Below are 13,198 nucleotides of genomic sequence, written 5' to 3'. Positions count from 1 at the left end.
CTCGTCTGCCTATCCTGCCTATCCTTGACGGCCTTGCACGGTGCCCCTGGGGCTTGATATGTTGCTTCAGTTGTGTCTGAATCTCTGCGGCCTCGTGTCATTGCACTTTGACCTCCAAACACCCAGGGTCGTCCAGCCCGCACCCCTCCCCGTCTTTCTGGACAGTGCCTTGTTTTCCAAGTCCTCCCCACTCTCCCAGATCACTGGGGGAAACTTATTTTTCGCAGGGCTCCCCTGCTGGCAGCTCCCATCAGCACGCGGGGAGCAGACCCTGACCTGGGCCCCAGGCCGTGGGTTCAGAGGCTTAGAAGTTCCTGCCCCGCTCACACAAAGGCATGGTCTCCTCTCATGGCATCAAGCCCCAGGCCAGGGCTGAGGGCTCATTTCCCTTTTCCCCCAGTGATGGGCAGGAAAACTGAGGTTCAGAGGGCCCAGCGCAGGTTCCACAAGGGGGAGGAAGTGAAGGACCAGTCCAATGAAGCAGATCATGGAGTTCCTTTCACCTCAGGAGTCTTTTCCTGGGATCAGGTGGCGCTTCTTCCCCAGAGCTCCTCCGTCTGTCCCCTGGAGTGGGAGGGGCTGAGTGAGAAGCCTCAGCTGTGGAGAAATCTGAACCAACCAGGCCCACAGAGAGCTGTGGCTCCGGGTTCTCAGCATTTGGGGATCCAGAGGTCTCTTCCCCACAGGGGAAAGACGGGGGCCACAACGGGGTTAATTAGTCTCGCTTTTATGTCACTTCAACAAGTACACACTGAGTGACTTTTTTTAAAACTAATTTTATTTATTTATTTTTGGCTGTGCTAGAACGTCATTATTAGATATTAAGAAGAGGTGGCAAGAATACACAGAAGAACTGTACAAAAAAGATCTTCACGACCCAGATAATCACGATAGTGTGATCACTCACCTAGAGCCAGACATCCTGGAATGTGAAGTCAAGGGGGCCTTAGAAAGCATCACTACGAACAAAGCTAGTGGAGGTGATGGAATTCCAGTTGAGCTATTTCAAATCCTGAAAGATGATGCTGTGAAAGTGCTGAACTCAATATGCCAGCAAATTTGGAAAACTCAGCAGTGGCCATAGGACTGGACAGGTCAGTTTTCATTCCAATCCCAAAGAAAGGCAATGCCAAAGAATGCTCAGACTACCGCACAATTGCACTCATCTCACACACTAGTAAAGTAATGCTCAAAATTCTCCAAGCCAGGCTTCAGCAATACGTGAACTGTGAACTGCCAGATGTTCAAGCTGGTTTTAGAAAAGGCAGAGGACCCAGAGATCAAATTGCCAACATTCGCTGGATCATCAAAAAAGCAAGAGAGTTCCAGAAAAGCATCTATTTCTGCTTTATTGACTATGCCAAAGCCTTTGACTGTGGATCACAATAAACTGTGGAAAATTCTGAAAGAGATGGGAATTCCAGACCACCTGGCCTGCCTCTTGAGAAACCTGTATGCAGGTCAGGAAGCAACAGTTAGAACTGGACATGGAACAGCAGACTGGTTCCCAATAGGAAAAGGAGTACGTCAAGGTTGTATATTGTCACCCTGCTTATTTAACTTATATGCAGAGTACATCATGAGAAACGCTGGGCTGGAAGAAGCACAAGCTGGAATCAAGATTGCCGGGAGAAATATCAATAACCTCAGATATGCAGATGACACCACCCTTATGGCAGAAAGTGAAGAGGAACTAAAAAGCCTCTTGATGAAAGTGAAAGAGGAGAGTGAAAAAGTTGGCTTAAAGCTCAACTTTCAGAAAACTTAAGATCATGGCATCCGGTCCCATCACTTCATGGCAAATAGATGGGGAAACAGTGGAAACAGTGGCAGACTTTATTTTGGGGGGGCTCCAAAATCACTGCAGATGGTGATTGCAGCCATGAAATTAAAAGACGCTTACTCCTTGGAAGGAAAGTTATGACCAACCTAGACAGCATATTAAAAAGCAGAGACATTACTTTGCCAACAAAGGTCTGTCTAGTCAAGGCTATGGTTTTTCCAGTGGTCATGTATGGATGTGAGAGTTGGACTGTGAAGAAAGCTGAGCACCAAAAAATTGATGCTTTTGAACTGTGGTGTTGGAGAAGACTCTTGAGAGTCCCTTGGACTGCAAGGAGATCCAACCAGTCCATCCTAAAGGAGATCAGTCCTGGGTGTTCATTGGAAGGACTGATGCTGAAGCTGAAACTCCAGTACTTTGGCCACCTCATGTGAAGACTTTACTCATTAGAAAAGACTCTGATGCTGGGAGGGATTGGGGGCAGGAGGAGAAGGGGAAGACAGAAGATGAGATGGCTGGATGGCATCACCGACTCGATGGACATGAGTTTGAGTAAACTCCGGGAGTTGGTGATGGACAGGGAGGCCTGGCGTGCTGTGATTCATGGGGTCACAGGGAGTCGGACACGACTGAGCGACTGAACTGAGCTGAACTGAGCTGACTAGATCGTCATTGCTGCGGGGGCTTTTCTCTGGCCGCACTCAGTAGGAGCTGCTCCCTGCTTGCGGGGCGCGGACTTCTCATTGCAGCGGCTTCTCTTGTTGCCCAGCGCGGGCTCTAGGGCACGTGGGCTCAGTTGTCATGGCTCCCGGGCTCTAGAGCACAGACTCAGTAGTTGTGGGCCAAGGGCTCAGCTGCTCCTTGGAGTGTGGGGTCTTCCTGGACCGGGGATCGAACCTGTGTCTCCTGCACTGACAGGCGGGTTCTTTGCCACTGAGCCAGCCCCCTGAGCAACTTCTCCGCTGCTGTGTGCCAGATATCATTCTCCCTCTCTCAGAGGCACTGGTCTCCTTATTTCTTAATGTCTTTTAAAAAATTGAGATTAAAATTTGCATGCTATAGAATTTATCCTTTTAAAGTATATGATTCAGTGGTTTTAGTACATTCCCAAGGTTGTGACATCATCACCACTATCCAATTCCAGAAATTTTCCTCAACCCCAGAAGAAGTCCTGACACATGAGCCGTCATTACCTCTGACCACAGCCCTTGGCACCCACCGAGCTCCCTTGTATCCCTATGGATTTGCTTATTCTGGACATTTCATATAAATGTAATCATACAACACTTGTTTTTCAGTGACTTAGTTTCTTTTACTTATAATATTTTCAAGGCTTATCCATATTGTCTTTTGCAGGGATCAGCACTTTTATTCCTTTTTAAGTCTGAATAATATTTCATTGCATGGATATACCACATTTTCTTTATCCATTCGTCCACTGATAGACATTTGGGTTGCTTCCACTTGTTGGATATTATGAATAATACTGCTGTGGACATCATGCCCAAGTCTTTGGGTAGACACATGTTCTCATTTCTTTTGGGTCTATGGCTAGGAGTGGACTTGACTGGTTCAACGGATAACTTTGTTTAACTTTTGGAGGAACTGCTAAAATGTTTTCCAACATGGCTGCACCATTTTCCATTCCCATCAGCAGTTCTTTGCCATTTCTTGAACATATCAGGCACATTCCTCCTCTCTTCCCAGTGTCTCTCTGGAGACTGTCCTTGGTCGACCTTTGTAAAAATAGTCACCCACCTTCATCCTCCCCACTCTCTCCCTCCCTTCCTCTGTTTGTTGTCATTTTTAATATTATACATGCTTTTTAAACTGTTTAAACTTATTTTTAATTTTTTGAATTTTTGAAATTTGAATTTTTTAACTTATTTTGAATTTTTAAACTTGTTTTATTGACTGTCTCCCCTCACTAGAGCGTAAGCTTCATTTTGCTCACGGTTGTTGCGTTGTTCCTAGCATGACGCCGGGCAGGTAGCATCTGCTCAGAGTTTGTCAAGCGACACCTGAATAAAGAGATGGAGGGCGCTGTGCTGGGCACCCGGGGCAGAACGTGGTGGGGGCTGGGGGTGGGGTGGCGCGAGTGTCGCCAAGGCCCCGCACGTTTCTCCACCTGTCAAACCTGCCGTGGGGGCTCAGCCCAGACTACTCAAGCTCTCACCCTCACCCACCAGGGGTGCAGGGGAACCCAGCCCACCCCCCAAGCCGAGCAGGAGGCCATGCAGTCATTGCGACTGGCCCACCTACTGGATAGAACATGGCTACGGGCACGGCCACAGTTTACTCAGAGGATTTGAGAGGTGGCTGTTGGAGCGGGCATTTGCCTGTGACATCAGTGCCCGCCATCGGCCTTATCTGTCCCCCTCTGGGGGGACACCAGATGTGAGAGCTGCTTGACAGGAAAGGAAGCCAGCCTTTCCCACGCGGGAGCCAGGCACGGACCGTCCCAGCCGCAGAGCCAACCCACTGGGTCTTTTACGGCCTCACCTCAGCTGGCCTCTGGGCATGTCAGTCAGGAATCCTTTGCTGGCAAGGGACGGAAATCCAGCTGAAGCTGAAGAAAAAGAGCAGTTTGTTGACTCGTGTGGTACCTGGAAGAACAGGCGAGGGGGCAGCCTGCCTTTCAGAGCATGGGTGGCTGGGCACACAGCTGTCCCAGGCTCTCACACTCTTGACCTTCTCTGTCATTTCTTCTCTTTGGGTTAGGTTGGTGTCATTATCTCCCACCGCAGATGGGCTTCTTTGTGGGACAGGGAGCTTGGCTGCGGGCAACTGTGGTTATAGAAATCCAGTTTTGTGGCCCAAGGGGAGAGGAAATTGCCCCCTGTGCCAAGGAAATGCTGATTGGTACCGTGGGAATCACATACTCACTTGCCCCAAACACACCATTCCCATCCGCCCCTGTTATCCATTGTGGTTCCAGCAGAAAACCAAGCTTGCTGGGCTCTCACGAAATGCCTGCCTAAGTGCCAGGTACTTGGCAGTATTTCTCCGAATCCACACAACTCTGCAGAAACCTCTTTGGATTCCTGCTGACAGAAGCCCAACTCAAATTAGCTCAAGCCAAACCTGGAATTTATTGCTTACATAATTGATAAAAGCGGGAGTGGACTTCAGGCATAGCTGGATCCAGGGAGTCAGATTAGTCCAGGATGTCTCTCATTAGCTCCAGGTCTTAACCTGACTCTCTTCTGCACTGGCTCCACTCTCGGGCACATTCTCCCCACAAAACAGGAAAGACGCCCAAAGCACTCGAGGCCCAGATGGCTTTCACATCACTCCATCCCAGGGGAAGAGAGAGGCCTGGCTCTCTGTGTGTGGAGCAGACCACTTGGGGAGACTCTGACTGGCTCCTTTGAGGGTTCCGTATCTACTTATTGGACAAGGGGAAGGCAACCATAATTGGCCAGGTCTGTAAGCAAGAGGATGAGGCTGTGGGAGTTGGCGCCCCAGACTGTCTGGGGGCAGACAGTTTGCATATGGTCAGTTATAGTCAGTATTATTTTCCCATTGTACAGATTAGGAAACTGGATCTTGGAGAGAGAAAGTAACTTGCCAGCACCGTATAGCTAGAACCCCAGCTGGGACCTACGTCTGTCTGCCGTTCCCAGACCATCACTTTGCCATCCCTTTTAAACAAATATTTGTTTATTTATTTAGCTGCATCAAGTCTTAGGTACAGCACACAGGATCTTAGCTGCAGCTTGTGGGATCTTTAGTGGTGCCACATGTGGGATTTAGTTTCCTGACCAGGGATGGAACCCAGGCCCTTGCATTGGGAGTGCAGAGTCTTAGCCACTGGATCACCAGGGAAATTCTTCACTCTGCCTCCTTTTATTTATTTATTTTTCTTCTTTTTAACTTTTTTTTGTTTGTTACTCTGCCTCCTTCTCAAGTGACATTGAAACATCACTTGAAGTAGATTCCTGTTGGCAACCACGTCATTCCCAGCATTCCTTGCAACAGCTGTCACAGAGAAGAGGCCCTGGGAGGAGAAGGGGGCCACGCTCTCAGACGGGATCTTTTATGAACCCTGCTGCGTGACTGAAAGGGTCTCTGGGGTCATTGACTCCTGTTGCCATACTGAATCAGTCATCCATCACCTGGGCCCTGTTTGGACACTGTCCATGATGGGGAACTCACCACCTCCCAAGGTGTTACAGATTTGAACTGATCTAACAGTTTAAAACTTCACCAATGGTTAGAAGCAGGATGGCCTTGACTAGCTCCAGATCACTTGTTCGTCTTCATTCATCTGTAGGGGATGCTTTTGTTTTATAGGCAGAAGAAGAGAGAGAAAGTTTGGGTAGGGTGGGCCATCCAAATATTTGAAAGTTACCATACAACCCCTTCCCAAGTGGTGCTAGTGGTAAACAATTTGCCCGTCCATGCAGGAGATGTAAGAGATGCAGGTTCGATCCCTGGGTCAGGAAGATCCCCTGGAGTAGGAAATGGCAACCAACTCCAGTATTCTTGCCTGGGAAATCCCATGGACAGAGGAGCCTGGTGGGCTACAGTCCATACAGTCACAAAGAGTCGGACATAACTGAGCGACTGAACACACACACACACACAAGCCCTTCCTCTAACTCCACCCGGTCATCTCCCAAGTTTCCTCAATTGAAGACTGTTCACTGTATATATTATCCTGTCCCTCGAGACAGTATCTGTGGTCTCTAGAGTCCTCTAGAAAAATGTGGGCCTGAGTGGGTGGAGCAGAGGTGTCAGGGCCTCTCTCCTCTTGCACTGGTTTAAACAGAGTCCAAAGTTATTTGGGGCTTCCTTGGTGACTTGGTGGTAAAGAATCTGCCTGCAATGCAGGAGACACAGTTTTGATCCCTGAATGGGGTATATCCCCTGGAGAAGGAAATGGCAACTCACTTCAGTATTCTTGCCTGGAAAATCCCATGGACAGAGGAACCTGGTGGGCTACAGTCCATGGGATTACAAAGAGCCAGACATGACTGAGCGACTAAACGACAACAAAAATGTCACTCATTCTTTGGCAGCCACGGAGCAGTATTGACTCAAGTTGCTTCTATGCCAGATCCTTCTCCAGTCTCCACTATGGACAGGTGACACTGATTCTTTTTTAGTGTCAAAAGTGATGTGTCAACAGTAGTTTTTTCAGAAATGGAGAAATCCATCCTAAAATTCATGTAGAATATCAAGCAACCCTAAATAGTCCCCTCCCCCCAAAAAAAATTTTAAAGAAGAGCAAAGTTTCAGATTTCCTAATTTCAAATTATAGTACAAACCTACAATAAACAGAACAATGTGGTATTGACTTCTAAACATATAAGCTGAAGGAATAGATTGTGAACCAAGAAATAGACCCTCAAATTTATGGTCAATTGACTTTCCATGAAGGAGCTATTTCAGTGGGGAAAAGACAGTCTTTTCAAAAAATGGTGCTAGGAAAAGTGGATATTCACATGCAAAAGAAAGGAGTTAGACTCTTACTTTACATCATGTATAAACTCAAAAATGGATGAAAGACCTAAGTTTAAAAGTTAAAACTATCATAGAAGAAATTATACAGGAAAATCTTCATGACTTTAGGTTTAGCAATGGTTTCTTAAACGTGATACCAAAAGCACAAGTGACAGGAAAAAAAAAATAGATAAACTTCACAAAATTAAATATCTCTGTACCTCAAAAAAACATTATCAAGAGAGTGAAAAAACAGCAAATAGAATGGAAAAAATATTTACACACTGGGAAAACTCCCTGAGGAGGCAGCCCTTTGCAAGGCCAGTGAGCTGTGGCTGCAGGCACCTCCAGAGTCTGACCCCCAGCCCCACCCCGCGCATCAGTGTGAGATCTACAGGGTGAGCTGCTGGTACCTCCCGATCTGAGAGCTCTTCCCATAGCAACTGACGGTCTGGAAAATCCTCAGTGTCACTTTGGTGACCTAGAGAAACACTCAGGAACAAAACGTCAGTGGCATGTAGGAGTTTACATGCCACCATGGTGAGCATAAGTCTTAGCAAAGTGGAGGCCTGCCGGTTGGACCAGCTGGAGAACTCAGTCTTCCTGATCATTCTCTGCACGGAGGAAATGGATGACATGGAGAAAAATCTGAAGCCATGCTGCCTGCAGATCTAAGCTCCCAAGGTGTCCCGGGACTCCATGATGGAGTGTGCAACGAGGGACGGTGGCAGGCAGCTATTATACACCAAAGCCCAGGTCATAGACGCTCTGCAGCCTCCCCGTGAATATGTGCCCTAGGTCTCCGACAAGGGGAAATCCACGAAGGAGAAGGACCAGCTAGCTCTTCATCTGCCGGTTGGATGTGGGTGAGATGCAGGATGTCTGCCAACTCATAGTCAGCTCTCCCGAGGATGCCTGCTTCAAGTGATGGCTGGTGCCTGAGGGAGCTAATGCAAGAGGGACAAGATCTCACCTGCCCCTATTTTTTGACCCTTGACTCAGCAGCCTCTGCTTATCATCCAGGTAGTTTCTATATATTCCATGAAACCCACACTCAAAACTCTGCCCCACCCGAGATCAAGAATCTTGCCCCAATGTGAATGGTGCTACATTAAAGAGTTTAACAGACACTTCCAGCTGTTGTAATTTTTAAAAAATAACAAATTTATGTTGCATATATTTTTTATCCCAGTAGAAAAAGGTGAACCAGCATGTTGCAAATTCATAAAATACCTTTGATCTGAATTTTTATTTTTATGTTTTTATTTTTTTTCCCAGTTATTTTTATTAGTTGGAAGCTAATTACTTTACAATATTGTAGTGATTTTTGCCGTACACTGACATGAATCAGCCATGGATTTACATGTGTTCCCCATCCTGAACCCCCCTCCCACCTCCCTCCCCATCCCATCCCTCTGTGTCATCCCAGTGCACCAGCCCAGAGCACTTGTCTCATGCATCCAACGAGGGCTGGCATTGATCTGAATTTTTAAAAGGTTCCTCTCCTTTTGAGTGGAATTAAGTGGAGTGCTGGCTGAATTTCAGCCCCCATTTAGTTCCTCAACTCAAAAGATTCACTTGGGTAATCAACAGCCTACACAACCATACATGGCAACCGTGTGCTGGATTTCATATCTATGTCTCCTTCTGATTGGTCGAAATCATGTTTGGTCCTCAATCTGTTATCTGATGTATTTGCCATCTCCCCCAGTTTGTGACACCTACCAAGCTGATGCTATGTCATCTTCCATATCATTGAGTAAAAAGTCAAACTGGGTGGACTCCTGTGGCTCCTTGGTGGAGACTTCCTGCCAGATTTGTACTGACCTGTTAATTAGCACTCTTTGGGGGTGACTGTCCAGCTGCTGTTGGTCCTACTTGTGCCTCTGGATTGAAGACACACTGTTATGTTGTACCAGCCTCCTTTCTTACTGGTTTTCTCATTTGTCCTCAAAGATTTCATGAGAACTAGATGAAAGTCTTTACTAAACTCCAGAGAGAGGCTATTTCCTTCATCTGTCAGTCTGTACATCCTATTACAAAAGAACTTCGGCCTGCCTGAATCTTTGAAGCGGGTAGGATACTACGGGGCAGTTGTTTCCAAACTTGCATCAGAATCACCTAGAGGGTGATGCCTGGGCTCTTCCCAAAGAACGTTAGATTCTGGATAGAGCCCCAGCATTCTCATGTCTGGTAAATTCCCAGGTGATGCCAAGGCCACTGGTCCAGGGACCACTTTTTGAGAACCACTGATGTATGTGGGGATAAGGGCAAAAGCTCTGGAGTCAGGTAGACCTTAACCTGTTTGAACCACAATTTATTTGAAATAGAAATAATAATCTTACCTAATAGGGTAACTGTGGATTAAAAAGGTAATGTATAAGAAGACCTTGCTGGAATTTCCCTGGTGGTCCAGTGGTTAAGAATCTGCCTTGCAATGCAGGGGATGCGGGCTCGATCCCTACTATCCCACATGCTGTGGAGCAACTAAGCCCATGCTCTGCGATTACTGAGCCCATGAGCCACAAGGAAAGATCCTGCTCAAGGTGACAAAGATCCTACCTGTGGCAACTCAGACCGGACACAGTCATATAAATAAAGAACACCTAGCGGCCTAGCACCTAAGTGATAGGTGACATTTATATTAATGTGCCTGGTAATGAATCTGTGCTGAGTGCTTTTCTAAATTGCTCAACCCCACACTGGAGCTGGAGATGGTCAGTTACTGGCCTCAGCTTTTCCTGGGTCAGTTTGGGCAATGGGTAGGTTTCAAAATTTGACGACCTGAAGACAGTAGATTGATTATCTAAGGAAGAATGGGGAGAAGAGAATAAATTCTTCGAGAGGAAGAAAGGAGGACTGGCTAAACTGGGAGAGGACCCCTCTGCCCCTTTTGCCTCTTAGCTTGTCATTGGTGGTGCTGTCAAGATTTTGCTTCCCATAGCCTGTTCCTAAATGCCAGGCCAGGAAAGTGGCTGCCTGGCTCACCCAGACTCACAGGCAGGGCAAACCTCTTCCCCAGGTGGAAGAGACGCCCGAGGCAGCCCTCAGCTGCTGGCCAGCCTCACCCTGAGCACCCTCATTCTTAACTTCTCTGGGTCTCCCGCCCCACTCTTGAGTTGCATGTTTCAAAATCACCATGTTGCCTTAACTTCTCTTCCCAGATTTTGTGTGGGGCTCTGCCTAGCTCTTCTGACTCAGTGGGAGCTCCCAGGCTCAAGGGTTAGAAGAACTCATGGGCAAAGCCAGCTGGCAGGGGATTCACTCACCACCTCTGTCCTCTTCCCAAGGGGAAGAATCTCCCCCACCTCCACTCCCCTAAGCCCTGCAAGGAGAAAGATATCCAAGACCTCCAAGAACTTTAGGGGGACGCCTGCTGCATCACCTGTAAAGTGATGCAGTGACTCTGGGGCTGGCCTGCTTATCTGCTGTGCAACTGTGACCATGTTAATGAAGTGCCTGGTACCACCCATGATTTTCTCACTGCAGCCAATGCTCTCACTTGCCTCAGAACTGCCAGGGGGATTAAATGGGAGCATTTCCGTTTGGTGTTTAGGACAGATCTTGGCATATAGGAAACTCTTAACAATATTGACTTTAATGGGCTTCCCTTGTGGCTCAGATGGTAAAGAATCCCCTGCAATGCGGGAGACCTGGGTTCGATCCCGGGGTTGGGAAGATCCCCTGGAGGAGGGAACGGCTACCCACTCCAGTATTCTGGCCTGAAGAATTCCATGGGCTCTATAGTCCATGGGGTGGCAAAGAGTCAGACCCAACTGAGCAACTTTGACTTTCACTTTCATTTTATTACTATTATTTTATTTAGCTTCTGGGCCAAAGTTTTTTAAATTCTTGGTAGTTCACCTTTTGCAGTTGATTAAATTGTGTCCACCACTGCCCTGAGAAAGAGATAACCAAATCTTATCCCCCAGTACCTGTGAAGGTGATCTTACTTGGATAGGGTCTCTGCAGATGCAGTAAGTTCAGGATTTCAAGGTGACATCATCCTGGATTTAGGGCGGGTCCTAAAGGAAGGTGGGGTGGGAGGGAAGGGGAGGGAGGAGGCCGGAAGGATTTTCCGTTAGAACCTCCAGAGGGAGTGTGGCCCCACACAACCGTGATTCCAAACTCCAGCCTGTAGAACCATGAGAGAATCCATGTCTTTTCTTTGAGCCACCAAGTTCGTGCTACACTAATATAGCTTTCTTTCTGATTGTCCAGAAATCTTACCCAGACTCACTATCCCCGGAGGGGTCTGTCCACATTTCTCTCTCCTCCCAGTGGAAACTCCCATCTCTTAGGGAAATTTACCTTGGTGTTAAGTGGGGGGGAAAAAAAAAGATAATTTAATTTAAAAGTCTTTCCCTCAGAGCTATTAAAAAACGTTCCCTCGCACACCTGCATTCCAAATGAAGCCTTCTTGGTGGACTGTGGTCTGAAGATCTTTGAGGCTCTCTTGGCCTCCTTCGCTGGGCTGGCCCCCTTCCACAGAGGCCACTTCTGCCACGGTGCTGACCACACTGAAAGGTCATGAGAGCCCTCTTTGTCCTGGCTGTCTTAGACTGTAGTTCAGGCTTGGCACATCACCATCCTAATAAATGTTTATTGACTTAACAGATGAGGGAGGGCTTTTTCTTGTGTCCCTACTCCTGGCAACCTCTACCCCAGTCCTAGAAAATTCCATGAGAAATGAAAACATATTTCCACACAAAGACTTGAACACAAATGTTTATGGAGGTTTTATTTACAACAGCCAAATCTGGAAATAATCTAAATGTCCATCAACAGGTGATTGAATAAACAAATTGTGGTAATATCCATACAATGGAATACTACTTAGCAATAAAGGTAATACATTTACCCATCAGTATGGATGAAACTAAAATCATTATGCTGAATAAGAGAAGCCAGACAAAAAAGAACACATACTGTGTGATTCTGTTTACATGTAATTATAGAGAATGCCGACAAAAGCCCATCTACTCAAAGCTATGGTTTTTCCAGTAGGCATGTATGGATGTGAGAGTTGGACCATAAAGAAAGCTGAGTGCCAAAGAATTAATGCTTTTGAACTGTGGTGTTGAAGACTCTTGAGAGTCCCCTGGTCTGCAAGGAGATCAAACCAGTCCATCCTAAAGGAAATCAGTCCTGAATATTCATTGGAAGGACTGATGTTGAAGCTGAAACTCCAATCATTTGGCCACCTGATGCGAAGAACTGACTCATTGGAAAAGACCCTGATGCTGGGAAAGACTGAAGGTGGGAGAAGAAGGGGGGCAATAGAGGATGAGATGGTTGGATAGCATCACCGACTCAGTGGACATGAGTTTGAGCAAGCTCTGGGAGTTGGTGATGGACAGGGAAGCCTGGTGTGCTGTAGTCCATGGGGTCGCAAAGAGTCGGACACGACTGAGCGACTGAACTGAACTGAGCTACCCACTCTGCCTCTGGTCAGTGAGAGTCCAAGTTTACCATCTTCTCGCCCTCCATCCCCAGACCTCACCTGTTTGCCAGAAGTATCCCTGAGTCTGGTTGGCTCTCCCCTTATTGGTCCATCCTGGGAAAAGCAAAAAACAGGGCTCTCTACTTTGCTCCCACCATCTTTCAGAAGGGAAAAAGTTTTTTTTTGAGACTGCAGTATGGACCATATATATGTGTCTTTTGATGAGACAGTGTCTGCTGCTCTGGCCTGCCCTCACTGTGTGTGGTGGGAAGGTGGGTGTGTTGGGCGGAGAGGCCACAGGAGACGCACCAGGGCTATGAGCACCCCTGCTCTGCAAGCTGCCATCCGGCTTTCACGGGCAGAGCCCCTGCTCACCAGGAAGCTGTGTGGTGCAGAGACAACATTCAGGAAGGGTCTGTGTCATGGCCAGAGATGCCCCAACGCCTCGGGTCAGCAGCTACACCCTTCCCCAGAGCCAGCTGAATTCTTCCCCAGGACACCGGAACTTTGGGTCAAGGACTGAG

The 13,198-nt window shown here is 47.4% G+C and overlaps 1 pseudogene; it reads left to right on the top strand.

Moving 5' to 3' along the window:
* Positions 1–4,530: 4,530 nt before the first annotated feature.
* On the top strand, positions 4,531–8,159 carry LOC133055580 (gamma-interferon-inducible-lysosomal thiol reductase-like; annotated as a pseudogene).
* The last annotated feature ends 5,039 nt before the right edge of the window (positions 8,160–13,198 follow it).

Source organism: Dama dama, chromosome 5 (genome assembly GCF_033118175.1).
Source record: "Dama dama isolate Ldn47 chromosome 5, ASM3311817v1, whole genome shotgun sequence".
Taxonomy (NCBI): domain Eukaryota; kingdom Metazoa; phylum Chordata; class Mammalia; order Artiodactyla; family Cervidae; genus Dama; species Dama dama.
This window is presented reverse-complemented; position numbering and strand designations above follow the sequence as displayed.